Below are 15201 nucleotides of genomic sequence, written 5' to 3'. Positions count from 1 at the left end.
AACCGGAACCCCATTTCAGTGTGTCAAACTGATTAGTATGCATTTGGGAATGTATGCTCCTTCAATAAGCTAATCCCTCCTAATCATGGTGATTGCATTTGTATGTTGCGATAATTTCAACCTTCAAAAGTCAATCACAGGCATCATTTTTTGTGATGTGCACGGGAACACAGAAAACAGGCAGACATCTTCAGACCCATTTAAAGATAGGACTTCTGCCAGGGAAGAGCCTGCTCTCGTGGTATTTAGGGTCCTGGTCCAGTCAAGATGGCGCTGAGTTTCCATTGCTTACACACACACACACACACACACACACACACACACACCACGTTTGTGTGCTTTCCTAAAAGTGTGTTTTCTAAAAGTGAGCCTGAAAATACCACATGCTATAGTTAATCCATAGTGATGGATAGTGTGTTGAAATTAAGGTGAAGATGGTCATTTTAAAAAATCAAATGCAAACATTTGAAAGAATCATGTTCAAATCACTCTAAGGACTGAGAACCCCTGGTGCTTCTGCTTCCAGAGTCCACAAGGGGGCACCATTGTCCACTGTATCTGATCTATCTCTCTAACTCTTGACCAGCTACTGTTTAAGCAAAAACTGTATCTCAGAATGGAGTCAGCCTTGGAGCGTTCTCCTAGGGGATTCTGCTTTAAAGGAGGGAATCTTCAAATTCCAAGCGTTCTTAAACGCTTTTGATCAGTGTAAGTTATATTGCTTTAGGAATCCATTTTACTTACAGTTCATTTAACAACTCATATATTTTTTTAAAGTGTTTAAATTTGTGTGTTGGGGGGGTGAATGTGTGATTATGAATATTTACATGTATGTGTAGGCCAGAGATTGGTGTTAGACATATTCCTCTTTCCACCTTAATTATTATTATTTAACTATATTTATTTATTTATTTATTTATTTATTTATTTATTTAGAGTTGGGGTTTATTGAGCTTGAAGCACACTGATTGGCTAAGCTGGCTGGGTATCGAACTTGGAACACCTGTGTCATGTTTTCTTGTTTCCCTGTCCCCAAGCCCCAGTTCTAGGATTGTAAATGTGTGTCCCCACACCAGGCCTCACACAGTGCTGAGGATCTGAACTCTGGTCCTCAAGCTTTTCGAGCAGACACTTTACCATTAAAGACATCTCCCCGGCCCCTGCTTTGGGAAACTTAAAGAGATAAAATTGTGTATACTTGTGGTGTACAACATAGTGCTTTGATATGTGTGTGTGTGTGTGTGTGTGTGTGTGTGTGTGTGTGTGTTGGGTAAATACACTTAGCTTATTTTATAGACTTTCTATTCTGTGTGGTGAGAACACTTAAAATGTGTTCTCCGATCAATTTTTCAACATATGATATTTTCTCATTAACTCTAGTCCCCAAGTGGTACAACAGACCTGTTTAGGTACTTTCAGAGGTGCCAGGACAAAATACCTGATTAAAGCAACTCACGGGAGCCAAAGGATTCACTTTGGCTCATAGCTGCAGGCATGTCTAACCTGTGGGCTGAAAGCAACCTGATAATAACTGGCCCAACACATTTGTAGATGACAACACCCTACATACTCCTGGTAGGGGGGGCGTCTGTCATGGCAAGGAGGGCATTGAGGTGGGAGTAGTTCATGTCTGTGGCAGGAAGACCTTATTTACCTCTGGGGATGTCATGAAACTGAGAAATGTCCTGTTTCTCTGATTAATTCTAGGACCCCAGCCCATTATATTGTACCACCCACAATTTTCCCTCCCTGGAACCTGGAAACACCCACAGACACCACGACCAGAGGTATATCGCCCAGGTGGTTTAAAATTCAGTCAAGCAGACAATGAAAAATAACTGTTATAAGACCATGTAATAGTTCTTTTTCTGGTATCATGGTCAAATATCAGTTTACAGAAGGAAGAGTTTATTTTGGGTTACAGTCTATCACGGTGGGGAGGCATGAGGGCTGATAGCAGGCAGGAATGGCAACATGTATCAGGCATGGTGGCACAAGCAAGGAGCTGAGAGATCACATTTTTAAACACAAACATGAAGCAGAGAACTATAAGTAGGTTTATAGGTTGAGACACTGAACTCTCAAAGCCCTTACCAAGTGATGTACTTCCTCCAAGACTGAAGTACTTCCCCTGACAGCACCCCCTACTGGCAAGCAAGAGTTCAAACACCCGAGCCTGTGGTGAAACTTCTTCAAGCCATCACAGACTGCTTGCCTGTGTTGCCTCCCACCCGAAGTTTTGTATTCTTTCACCAGCATGTCCTCACTCAAACCCCTCCCCCTGGGCCTGGCAACCAAGGTTACATCATCTGCTTCTGGACATTTCACTGTTTCACAGTCTACATAGAAGTGAGTGCATGAAAAGCAGGGTTTCTGAGCCTGGCTTAATACACTTAGAACAATGTCTTCCAGGTTGAACTATGTAGTTTCAAATGACAAATTTTCCTTAATTTTAAAAACCAAATGAGGCCGCATTTGTTTGCACACACTGAATTTGCTTTATCCATTCACTTCTTGGTGAAAACGTAGGGGAATTCTGGATCTTGTCTATTATGAACAATGCTATAATAAACATGGAAGTGAAAAGATTTATTGGAGATATATAATATATATATATATACAAATATATATGTATATATAATTATTCTATCTATCTCTATATATATCTTTAGATATGCACACAAATGTGACTTTTTCTTGGGAGACCTCAAAAAATTATCTATTCACCCCAGCTAGGTCATTGATGACAGACCAAAGACATTGTTCCACCCAAGTCTAGCTCAGTGGGCCAGTGAGTTCCCTGGGGTTACTTATAGGAGTGTGGGTGAAGGGTAACTTACAAAGGCATGAATGACTCTCCAGCAGCTCCATCACATAAAAGCCCACGCCAGCCTGGCTGATGATTTATGAAAGCTCTCCTGGTGTTCCATGCTCAATCTGTAGTCAGATCCACAGAAGAATCTCTGTTCCTCCAAATCACTACTGATGATGTAACCCTGGTGAGAAGCCTTGTGGGTCTTGAGACTCTGAGCTTCCCAAACCATGCATGTTTGTTTAGCCTCTGGCACCTCACACACCTTACTCCTCCTCATACAAGTCAGCTTTTCAATGGCAATAACCGTTTGAGACAATCAGCTTATCTACTGCACAAATGTGAACACTGTTTCCCACAAGTTGTCCAGGGTCAGGGAGGCAGGAAGTAAGAAAGCAACTGAAGTCACAATGGGTTTGAACCTAGGAATCCCCTCTTCGCTTGACCTCTTAGCATCTCGACTTCCATTGCTAACTATGGACTAATAAATTCTCCTTACACCTGCTAGAGAAACAAATTAAGGTGATATTTTTAAATAATGCTTACTTTAAAAGTCCTTTACAGAGCCTTTAAGGGTTTTTTTTCCTATTTTTCTCTTTAATGATTCCACTCCCCTGCCCCAGGGTTAGTCAACAGCAGTTCCTTTCGGGGTGGGGCCTGGAGCTCTGCATTTCTAACCAGTGCCCAAGGGATACAAGCACTGCTGATGCCCATAACACAGTGAGCAAAACCACCTCTGTAAACACCAAAAGACGACTGAAAGTGAAAAGGCAAAAAGCAAAATATACATCAAAACTCTAGTGACTTTCTGTCATTGTGTCCAACTTTCCCACAAAAGCAACTTCAGGGGAGAAAGGGCTTGTTCAGCTTGCCATTCCATGTGACATCACTGCACGGAAGTCAAGAGTCAAGGCAGGGACGTGAAGCACCTGGTGCCACTCAGTTCAGAAGCGAGAAAGAATGAACACAGGCTTGCCGACTAAGCTCAAGTTATGTTATCTAGTCTCACAGGGTCCAGAACCCAGTCCAAGAGAAAGATGCAGTGCAGAGTGGGCTGGGTCTTCTTGCACCAATTAACATAATGACACTGTATCCTCTCATAGATGTGCCCAGAAGGCAGCCTAATCTAAATCCCTCACTAAGACTCTCTTCACATGTGATACTAGATTGTGGCAAGTCAAGTATTAAAACTAACCATCATGGATGGGTGGCAGCTCAACTCCCACCAATATGGTTATAATTAAAAAGTGAACAACACCAAGAGTCTGTGAGGATGTGCAAGTGCCTGGACTCCTGAATACCCTTGGTAGAAATATAAAAGTGCTGCATCTGCCTGAGGGAAAATGTAGCGAACATTGTTTGCTCGTGAGATGTGGTCTCATTGTGAAGACTTAACTGCTGGGCCTCTTGCTCAGAGGTTCTCAACCCTCCTAAGGCTGCAACCCTTTAATATATTTTCTCATGTCGTTGTGACTTCAACCATCAAATTATTTCATTGTTACCTCATAACTGTGATTTTGCTACTGTTGAGAATCATAATGTAAACCTCTGATGTGCAGGATATCTCATATGAGACCCCCCAAAGGGGTCCCCATCCACAGGTTGAGAACCACTGTTTTAGATTTAGCCTCCTTCGTGTTGGGATTGCAGATGTGTGACACTGCACTCAGCTTTAAAGAACATCTCATCTCACACACAGTTCCATGGATTTATTAGACATGAAAACACACGTCCACAAAGATGTCAGCATAAGACATCGTAATTCATAACAGCCCCAAACTGAAACTAGCCCCGATTCCACTAACTGGCAAAATGATCTGTTGAGTTGTGTGATGTGTCTCGAACATTCAATGTTAGACATTCTTTCTATGCCATGGGATACAACCTCTAGACACAAAAGAATACTTATAATGTGATTGACTATATTTATCTTATGTAGAAATCTATAATTTCGGCCAAGACACAACAGTGATTACCTAGGGACGGATTATTTTAATGGGTCATACGGGGAGTCTTCTGAGGGGCTGGGATATTCTATTTTCCAATAGGACTCTCTGGGTAACAGGCATACATGTGTGTTTTAACTCATAGAATAAAACACACTGTTCTTGGCAATATTTATTTATCGATCCACTTATTTCTGTGTCTGCCTGTGTGGTGTATACCTGTGTGCATGCATGTCTGTATGCAGGTACACTCTCCCATGCATGTGAACATGGAGGCTACAGGTCAACACTCGGTATCTATCTACTTCAGTACCCTGCTCCTTGGGTTTTGAGAGAAGGTCTCACACTAAACGTAAAGCCTTGTCATTAGCTAGTCTGGCTGGCCTTGGAGACTGCAGGATCTGCCTGCCTCTGTCCTCTCGGAGCTGGGATTATGGACACATACTGCTACTCTCGGCTTTTCCAGGGGAGAAGATAGATCCAAACTCAGGTCCTCTGTTAAGTTCATGAGAAGATATCCATTTATTGAGTGTTAAAGATGCAGATTTATGGAGACAAAAAGGATGGCAGAAGCATAAAAGGAATTCATTTTTGAAATTGTGGCTAAATTTTCTTCATTAAAAAAAATTGAGTAGAGAAATACAAAGGACAAGTGCGTTAGCTTTTTGTCCACTCTCCTGGACAGAGTCACTGGAGTGGCAGCGTTGTACAGAAGTCTCTATTTCCCCTTCTACTCAGGTAAATATGTATATATTTTAGAACATTGAATTCAAATGAAGACTTGCAGATGTTTCTGTTATTGATTTAATTAGTGCTGAACCAATTGGTTGGATGCAGGTTCCTTTTTGGAGTCAAAATAGGTTTCTTCTCTCCCCTGCCCAAGATCTGTTTTGGGTATGTGTGCGTGCCTGTGTGTATGTGCATGTGTGTGCACCACATGCATGAAGTCACCTTTGGAGGTGAGAAGAGGGTTTAGATCCCCTGAACTTGCAGCTACAGGCAGTTGGGAGCCATCCAATGTGGGTGCTTGGAATCAAATTCTCTCTGTCCCTTGCAAGAGCAGCAAGTTCTCTGGGCTGCCGAACCCTTGAAGCCCCTGGCCCCTGAAGGCTGGCCTCTCACTGGAACCACCTGGTGCTTTTAACCGCTGGCGGATGCAGCCTGCCTTAGAACAGAAGGCTCAGCACGCAGAGAGGCATAGAAAGAGAGGCCCGGGCACCAGTAACTTTAGTTTTACTTTATTTTTACTGTTTGTGTATAAGCCTGCATGTATGTCTGTGTACCAGTTTTGTTCCCGTGAAGAGGATGTTTACTTCCCTGGAACTAGAATTAAAACTCTTGTGAGCTGCCATCTGGGTGCTGAGACTAATTCCTAGTGCCCTGGGAGAGCAGCAAGGGCTTTGAACTGTAGAGCCATCTCTCTAGCCCTGTTACTACTACTACTACTACTACTTCTTCTTCTTCTTCTTCTTCTTCTTCTTCTTCTTCTTCTTCTTCTTCTTCTTCTTCTTCTTCTTCTTCTTCTTCTTCTTCTTCTTCTTCTTCCTCCCCTTCCCCTTCCCCTTCCCCTTCTCCCCTTCCCCTTCTCCCCTTCCCCTTCCCCTTCCCCTTCCCCTTCCCCTTCCCCTTCCCCTTCCCCTTCCCCCTCCCCTTCCCCTTCCCCTTCCCCTTCCCCTTCCCCTTCCCCGTCCCCTTCCCCTTCCCCTTCCCCTTCCTCTCCTCCTCCTCCTTCTTAATTTATGATTCATATTACATCCCAGCCACTTTCCCTTCCCCTTTTTCCTTCCAATCCCTACTCTCAACACCCCTATCTGCCAGATCTACTATTCCTCCATTTTCCTTCAGAAAAGAGCAGGCCTCCCAGGCCAAACATGACATAAGGACCTTGAACAGGCTACCTTCTGTAACCAGGCAAGGATTTCAGTGGTGGGATTCATTGTTGTATTTTAAAAATTCCCTCTTTTGGTGGAAATTTTACATAACCAGATTTTAAATTTCTTTTAATGTATTAAAAAGATTAAAAATAATCTTTAAACAAAATATAGCTTTCTTTAAGGAGATTTCCTATTTGTTCGGTTTTAAAAGATTCTTATCAAAGTATGATGAAGCAATAAATTTACAATTGGGCAAACTTTAGAGGGTGGAGCAATGACTCAGTGATTAAGATTAAATATTGCTCTTACGGAGAACCCCAGTTTCATTCTCAGCACCCACACTGTACATGCATGCACATAGACAGACAGACACACATAAATACATTTTTAATGAAAAAAATTGAGCACTTTGGTTTTAGATCACCAGAATACCTTAGTTATAGATTCTCAGAAGTATAAGATTTCACCTGCAGAAATTATTCTAACCTTATGATTACGTCCAGAATTCCTCTGGGTGCAAACACTTTACCTCCTAGGCAGCGTCAGCATGTGCTTAGGGCAAATGCCATTGCTTTTGGGAAAAGCTTTATGTTTGGTATTTCAGAAGTAGCATTGAAGGAGTCACTGGAGTATTAAAACAAAAAACAAAAAACAAAAACACATTTATACCAGCATTCCTTATTCCAGATATGGGAGGAGGGAGGAGCCACAGCCTTTGGAAGGACTGTTGTCAGAAGGTCTCAGTCTGCCCAGGGAATGCAAGGTGCTCTCCTGCTTCTGGGCTCTTGCACGGCACCACATGGCTCCCAGCTGTCAGCACTCAGAGGACTAGGGAGTTAAAGCACAGGAGGGAGCCTGTGCCTGCCCCCAAGGGTTACACACTCAACCTAATTGATAACAGAGTACTGATTGTTCTTTCGCTGCTGAGCAGGGCCTGCTGCCAGCACATAGCCACCCAGCTCTGAGATGGGAAGATGCCTCCCGAAACCAGCCAACTAGGTGTGGGAGCACCAGCAACTAGTTGCTCTCTTTCCTGGTCGGAAGGTCAGGAAGTGATAGTAAAGAATGTGGTTAAACAGTGGTTAGGAACGCCAAACTTCCTAGACAGGTTCCACCACAAGATTTGGATTTTAGAACTTTATTTTGTTTGAGAACGGGGCTGAAACCAGCTAAAAGCTGGGTTAGCAGTGTCTCAAAGATCAACCTAGGGGAGGATGTGGAATCTATCCTCCCTTGCTACACGTGCAATGCTCTGCTTGGGGTTTCAGGCAGCAAGGGGCAAGGCAGTCTCTGGACTCTTCTTAGAGCTTTGTCAGAACAATTGGGACGTCACAGCTTCCTGCAGTAAGGCAACCGCCACAGGAAGCCAGAACGTTCTAGAAAGATTATCACTGCACACTGATATGAGCACAGGCAGTGGTTTCTTCCTGTGTTCACAGAGGGGGAAAAAGTAATCAATGCACACTTTTTAGAAAAACACAGAGAGGAAGTTATCATGAGTTTCTATCTCTGGGTGAGAGGATTGTGGGAGAATTTTACTTTCATTTCTATATATTTCTAGAGTATGCAAAAAAACGTGCACATCTTTAAAACTCACGGGAGTGGAGGATGAACTATGGGGGCTGTGAATGTCCACTGGCTTTGTGGCTGGAGTTTGGTGTGTGTGAAGGTGCTGGGGAGAGGGAGTCACTGATGGGCATATTTCCTTATTGACACGGATAGCAGAACAGATCATCCTGGTGATCTAAAAGCCTGCCACTCTCTTTAATTGGGTGAGTTGCCACCCAGTAACACCCCCTCCATAGTCTGCATACATGCTAGGCAGATATTTGCCATGACACTGTGCTTCTTCTTGTTACCCAGCCTCAACCCTTGCTTTGTCTGCCTTGCAGTCTTTGCCTTCTTTCAGTCTTCAGTTACTGAGGTCAGAGGTGTAATGTGTGGAAATGTCAAGTGGTCAGGAAAAAAAGCAAAATCGAACCAAACTTAAACCAAATGAGAAATCTGTAGGCATTAATTTTTTGCAACCAATTGAATAAGGGTTCAACCACTCCTCTTGCCCACCACCCAGCAGAGATAGTGGAAAAGTTATTAGGATATGGGGGAAGTCGACCTGTTCAGCAATAGTTCTTTGGGGGCAAGCTTGGTCTCCTTAGGCAGCAGTTCAGTCCTGTAGCGAACACCAAATATAACCCAGCAGCTACAGTCCAGTCCTTTCAGCAAGCAGACACCGGGCAGCTGTAGTTCAATCCTGAAGAAACTGCCAGGCTTGCCAACCAGTCTGCAGCCAGGCCACAGAAATGTCAAGCTGCCATAGTTCTTGGGCAACTTTCTCTCAAGGGCATTGTCATCTGAAGTTGAGCTCAAAAACACATATGTAAGGCAAGCTAACACATGTTTGTCGTTAGTGGAGAATAACAAGGCAGAGCAAACCAAGGCTCAGTCTCTCATGGTCTGTGGGGTCATATTTATATTCCTTCATCATAGGTCCTTCCACGTGTTTCCTGTAGCAAAGCATCCTTTCACCTGTGTCTGCTTCAGGAAAATATTCTTTCACATGTCTGCTTTAGCAAGACATCCTTTCACCTGTGTGCCCCAGCAAAACATCATTTGACCTAACTTTCCAAAGACCTAGAAGTTCACACTTCAGAGGTCTGTAGATTAAATGGACCCACCACCACTGCTATTATACCCATTTTAAAGATAAGGAAACTGACTCATGAGGATGGTTCCGGATCTGCCCTGAGTCATGAGCCTCTCTATGACAGTGGTTCTCAACCTGTGGGTTGTGACCCACCCCCCTTGGGAGTTGAATGACTCTTTCACAGGGGTCACTGAAGACCATAAGAAAACACAGATATTTATATTATGAGTTATAACAGTAGCGCACATACAGTTATGAAGTAGCAGTGAAAATAATTTTATGGTCAGCGGTCACGAGAACATGAGGAACTGTATTAAAGGGTCACAGCATTAGGAAGGTTAAGAACCACTGCTCTATGACTTTGCCCCGAAACTGTTTGTGTATGGTAGTGCCAGAGTGTGGCCCATGACACCATCTGCATTGACAGGGTAGGGCAGGAGCCACCTGCCTGTGCTACAGATTTGACCTGCTAGACCTCGGTTATAGCTAAACACAGGGGCAGCAATGTGTTACGGACTCTGAGGAACTGGTATAGTTGTCACCTTGTTCTTGGTTTTAACAGTGAAGCTCCAGTGTCAAATCCTGATTAAGTCTTAGATCTTAGCAGCAGGTCTATCTCTTGTCAGTTTACAGACAAAATGTCCAACACATCAGATCTTCCTAACCCAGCAGCGTGCCCTGGCTTTCCTGTCTCCTGTCCTTGCATCCCAGTCTGAGCTCTCTCTGGAGCTTGACTTGCTCATGAAGAAGCTCCATGCACAGGGATGTACGCTGCAGATTCAGCCTCATCCTTGTACCGGAAGGGGAATGTCATCACTTAACCTGCTTTCCACTGGGAGCTGGGCCAGTTAGGAGTAGGAGGGAATTATGTGACACTGCGCCTTTGACTCCTTCTGTGCACATGCTCTACCACTTAGGGGCACCAGTCACAGAGGGAGTGCCAGCTAGCCACCATGTTGCTGGTGGTATTTTTTTTCCATGTACACAATTGCAACACAAGTGAGGACTGGTACTATAGGACCAGTGGGAAGTGGGAAGACAATTTTAAGTATGGATGCCCTGAACTGAATACAAGAAAGTTCACACTGTGCTTTTTCAGGATGCTATGAGCACTGGCAGGAATCCCTTAACACCTTGCCTCTGGTCCTCAGCATCAGATGTCTCACACATTTGCAATAAAACATTCAATTCTTGCTTTCTCTTTCCATCCACCAATCCATCCATCCATCCATCCATCCATCCATCCATCCATCTATCCATCCATCCATTTACATCTTGATTGCTGCCCCCTCCTCCCACTCCCCTCCACACAGTCCCTTTCCCCATCTCCCCATACCTTTCTCCTCTGAGAAGATAGATACCCCCTGTATAGCCCTCCCCACCCCAGGCACATCATCAAGTCTCTGCACATCCTCTCTCACTAAAGCCAGACAAGGCAGCCAGTTAGGGGAACAGGATCCACAGACGGGCAATAGCTTTAGGGATAGCCCGTTCCAGTTGCTGGAGAACCCACATGAAGACCAAGCTCCACATTTGCAGGGGTCCTAGTTCTAGCCCATGTATGCTCTGTGGTTGCTGGTTCAGTCTCTGAGAGCCGCCAACAATCTAGGTTAGTTGACTCTGTTGGTCTTTCTGTGGCATTCCTACCATTCTGGGACCCTCAATCCTTCCCCCAACTCTTCGCTAACACTCCCAGAGCTCTGTTCAATGTTTGGCTGTGGGTCTCTGCATCTGTTTCAGTCAGCTGCTGGGTGGAGCCTCTCAGAGGACAGTTATGCTAGGATCCTGTCTGCAAGCTTAAATCATTAATGGTGTCAGGGTCAGGTGCAGGGGGAGTTAGGAGAGAGGGCCAGAGAGCTAGGAGAATTATTGGAAATCAGGGGTTTATGGGGGTGGGAGTATTGGGTGGGGTGCATCTCTAGGACGTGCTAGAGATCTGGGATTGGGGAGGCACCCAGGAGCCTATGAGAGGTGACATTAGCCGAGACTCCTAGCACTAGGGATGTGGAACCTGAAGTGACCTCTTTCTACAGCCAGGCACGACAACCCCACAGTGGAAGAATAGGGATGCCAACTCAACCACAAGATGTTTGACCCAAAATGTATCCTATCTACAAGAAATGCAGAGAGAAAGAGGAAGGGGAGCCTGAGGGAATGGTCAGCCAATAACTGGCCCAACTTGAGACCCATCCCATGGGCAATCAATTATTTCGTTTTTAAGACATCGTATTGTATTAATTCTTGGAGAATTTCATACAATGCAGTTTGCTCATATTTACACATACACCCAACTCCTCGCAGGTCCATCCTCTCCAATATCCCTACCCACCTATGCTCTCAGAATCTAGGCTCTCCCCCTTCCCCATTTGGGTGTGGACAAATCTTTTACACCCTCACTTCGGTTTGACCCTTCCGCAGTCCCTCAGTGGTGTCTGGGAGCCCAAGAGCCTGAGAACGAGCTGGTCCCCAGCCACCTTTTGGCCCAGGGACCCTCAAGCCAAGAGCTCTGGCTCCCCGTGGGACCTCAAACTGTGCTCCCTCACCCCTGGAGCATAGCCCCGTGGCTTCACATTGCCTGATGTCCACCAGGCAGCAATGCAGAGTAAGCACAGTCAAATTCCTGTGCCTCTGTCCCTACGAGAGGCCCTAACCACCTGGTAAGACAGACGCGGGACCCACACAGCAACCCATGCACACGACAACCCAACAGGCTTTGTATATGAAGGATGATCTGTTGCTTTGAACTGTATTAAGGCACTTTATTCCAGAAGATGCTTAGTTGACATAAAAGGTAAAAATCAAAGAAAGAAAATGAAGATTGGAAAAAGTTTAACAATGATAACATGTCAAGAATCGGTGATTATGTTTACCCTGCCTCTTTGGTGGAGACATATTCAGAGACGTTGGGAAAATGTCCAGGTAAGTTATCAGATCTCTCTCCTCTGGTTGCTCAAATATTCTCTCATTTGGATATGTTTACTATGTCACACAGTTTTTTCAGGATGGCACACACGTTTCCATTTTCTAAGGGGACTAACAGAAACTTCAAGAGATTGATATGCCTATTGCCACATGACTAGTCTCAGCAGAATCTATAATTAAGATTTGATTTTAACAAACAAACAAAAAATGGCTTCTGAAAACCATGTGATTTTTCCTGAAAGCCTTTAGCACATAAATAGTATTCTACCTTGGTCTACCTTACCTTTAAACAACTGTTATAAATTGTATACCTGTAAGTTTGTTCCTATAAATTGAAAACTGCTGCTTTAAAAACATTTGAAATCCTTAACAGTTTACCAAGACGATTTCTACTAAAATGGAGATTTAATGAATATGGCAAAATACAAGTATGATCCACGCAGCTACATACAGAGGAGAACTGACCATGGGAGGAAGGCAGAGGTTCTCAGGCAGGTGATGGTATGTATACAGCAGTACACTGGGAGGAAAATATTCAGATCAGAAGACACAGGACATCAGCCATGTGGAAAGCAAAGAGACCTAAAACCAGTTGCCATTAGCAGTTGATAGCTGCTGAGGACAGAGTAAAGAGGAAGTTGGAAAGAGAATGAAGAATGAAGCATGGTTATGATCATATATCTTTGTATACATGTAGAACATTCTTGAGAATAAAGAAAAATTGAAGCTCATAATACCTAGAACATAGTACTAGAACAAAGTAGCTGAGCCATAGGAAGTGAACTTTCAATTGCAAAACTCGTGTGGTTTCTCAGTAGAGACCAGACAGTGTGTGTAGAAAAGGAAGCAGGAACTGGGGAGGTAGATCCATCAGGGCCTAGAGAAGAAGAGGCATGGCCTAAGTGTTGCTGGAAGGAGACATGAAGCAAGTTCTAGGGCAGCGTTGCAAGGCTGCAGTGTCAGTAGACTGGCTATGGTGCTAGGCAGCCAGGGAGTAATTTAGCATAAACGTTGGTCATCCAGGCAAAGTCAGCGGGTTCTCTCAAGTGGTTATATGGCACTGGCCAGTTTGTGTGAGTTCTAGGTAAGTTCCAGGTCACATCTGCAAGCAGGTAAATTATGTTGGCAAGCAGACTACTCGGTGTTTTGAATAAATTCCTGCCTACTTGAAATTCCTATAATGAAGTTCTAATACTAAATGCCGTGGTGTGGGAACCTATTTAGAGATTACACCTTTAAAGAGGTAATTAAAGCAGATCTTCATGAGACTACAGATCTTAAAGAAAGATATTAGGATATACACAAAAAAATGACACTGTGGAGACATGAAAGATGGCCATCTTGGTTTATTTTTTTATTGCTGGAATAAGATACCATGGCCAATAGCAAGTTGGGGAGGAAAACATTTGTTCTATCATAAAGGGAGTCAGGGCAGAAACTCAAGGTAGGAATTGAACCTGGAGTCAGAAACTGAACCAGAAGCCATGGAGAACATTCTTCACTGGCTGCTCTAGTGTTCTAGAGCTTTCTGATAGCATCCAGGACCAGTTAGTTGTGCAGGGACGGCACAAGTCCACATCACTCATCAACCGAGACAATGCCACACATGGATAGGCCCACATGCCAACCTGAGTAGTGTTTTTATCAGAGGAGCTGCCCTCTCTTCTCAAATGACTCTGTTTTTGATCACGTTCACAAAAGCTAACCATACAGGAGCCAAGGAGAGAGACCCTCCAAAGCTTACTGATACTTTCATCTTAGACTTTTTGCCTTTGAAACTTGTCAACTAAAATATTTCTGTGGCCGTTAGCCTCACAACCTGTGGGAGTTTGTTAGAACCGTCCTGCCAAATTAGTATATGTGCATAACAGCCATCAGGGTGTGTGTGTGTGTGTGTGTGTGTGTGTGTGTGTGTGTGTGTGTGTATGAGACAAACAGACAACTGAGGGAAAATGTGAATTCGCAAATAACATGAAAATGAACATGAAGTTCAAGAGTTGCTGGGGAAAAGGATGTCTGGAAATCACTGGGTGACCCCAGCAAATATAGACATGATAACTTCTAGGTACTTTACTATGGCTGTATTTCAACACTATGACCAAAGTGACTTCTGGCAGAGTTTATCTTGGCTTGCAGTTCCAGTGGGAAAGACCATAGCGTTTGGGGAGCCTTGGAAGCAGGTAGCTGAGGGATCATATCTTCAACCACCCACAGAGAGCAGAGAAGGTGAACTAGAAACTGGGTGAGGCTACAAACTCTTAAAGCCCACTTCTAGTGACATGTGTCCTCCAGCAAGATTGCATCTCCTAAAGGTTCTAGAACAACAGTTCTCAACATGTGGGTTGTAACCCCCAAAAGACTACTGGAAAATGTCTATTTTTATATTATGATTCAAAATAGTAACAAGTAATTTTATGGCTGGGGGTCACTACAATATGAAGAACTGTATTAAAGGGTCCCATATATAGAACCAGTGTTCTATAACCTTCCCTCCCGAATGGCACCACCAACCTGGGTGTCAAGTGTTCAGATACATGAGCTTGTGAGAGACAATAAAAAACATCTTACTGAGACAAGAATGTCTGGGTGCTGAAGATAAATCATACGGTGTGGGAAGTGAGAAGATACTGGTTTGGGGAGCTAGGTTCCAGTTGGCGCTAACTCACTAGAGGCTGGACCATAAAGAGTATTAGGTTTGACGGTTAAGAAGCATGGCTTTTGAAAAACACCAGTTTTCAGGTGTCACGCACAATTTCCCAGGCATAAATCTTTATGAGAGGAATCCGTGTCAGTTTAAATGGAAGCCATGGATGGCTCAACAATCGTGAGGAAAAGCCAAAGCATGAAAATGCATTATGTATCACATTAATCTATCTGCTCTTAATTGAACTGAAATTTAAAGTGACATACAACTTAAAGGGATACACTCACTGGGAGATTACAGGATTTATTCAGTAAATAGAATTCTTTTAATTGTACTGTTAGGAAGAATATTTATTGCAT

The sequence above is a fragment of the Arvicanthis niloticus genome, chromosome 17 (assembly GCF_011762505.2).
Source record: "Arvicanthis niloticus isolate mArvNil1 chromosome 17, mArvNil1.pat.X, whole genome shotgun sequence".
Classification (NCBI taxonomy): Eukaryota; Metazoa; Chordata; class Mammalia; order Rodentia; family Muridae; genus Arvicanthis; species Arvicanthis niloticus.
The sequence above is the reverse complement of the archived record's forward strand: the minus strand, read 5'-3'. Positions refer to the sequence as shown.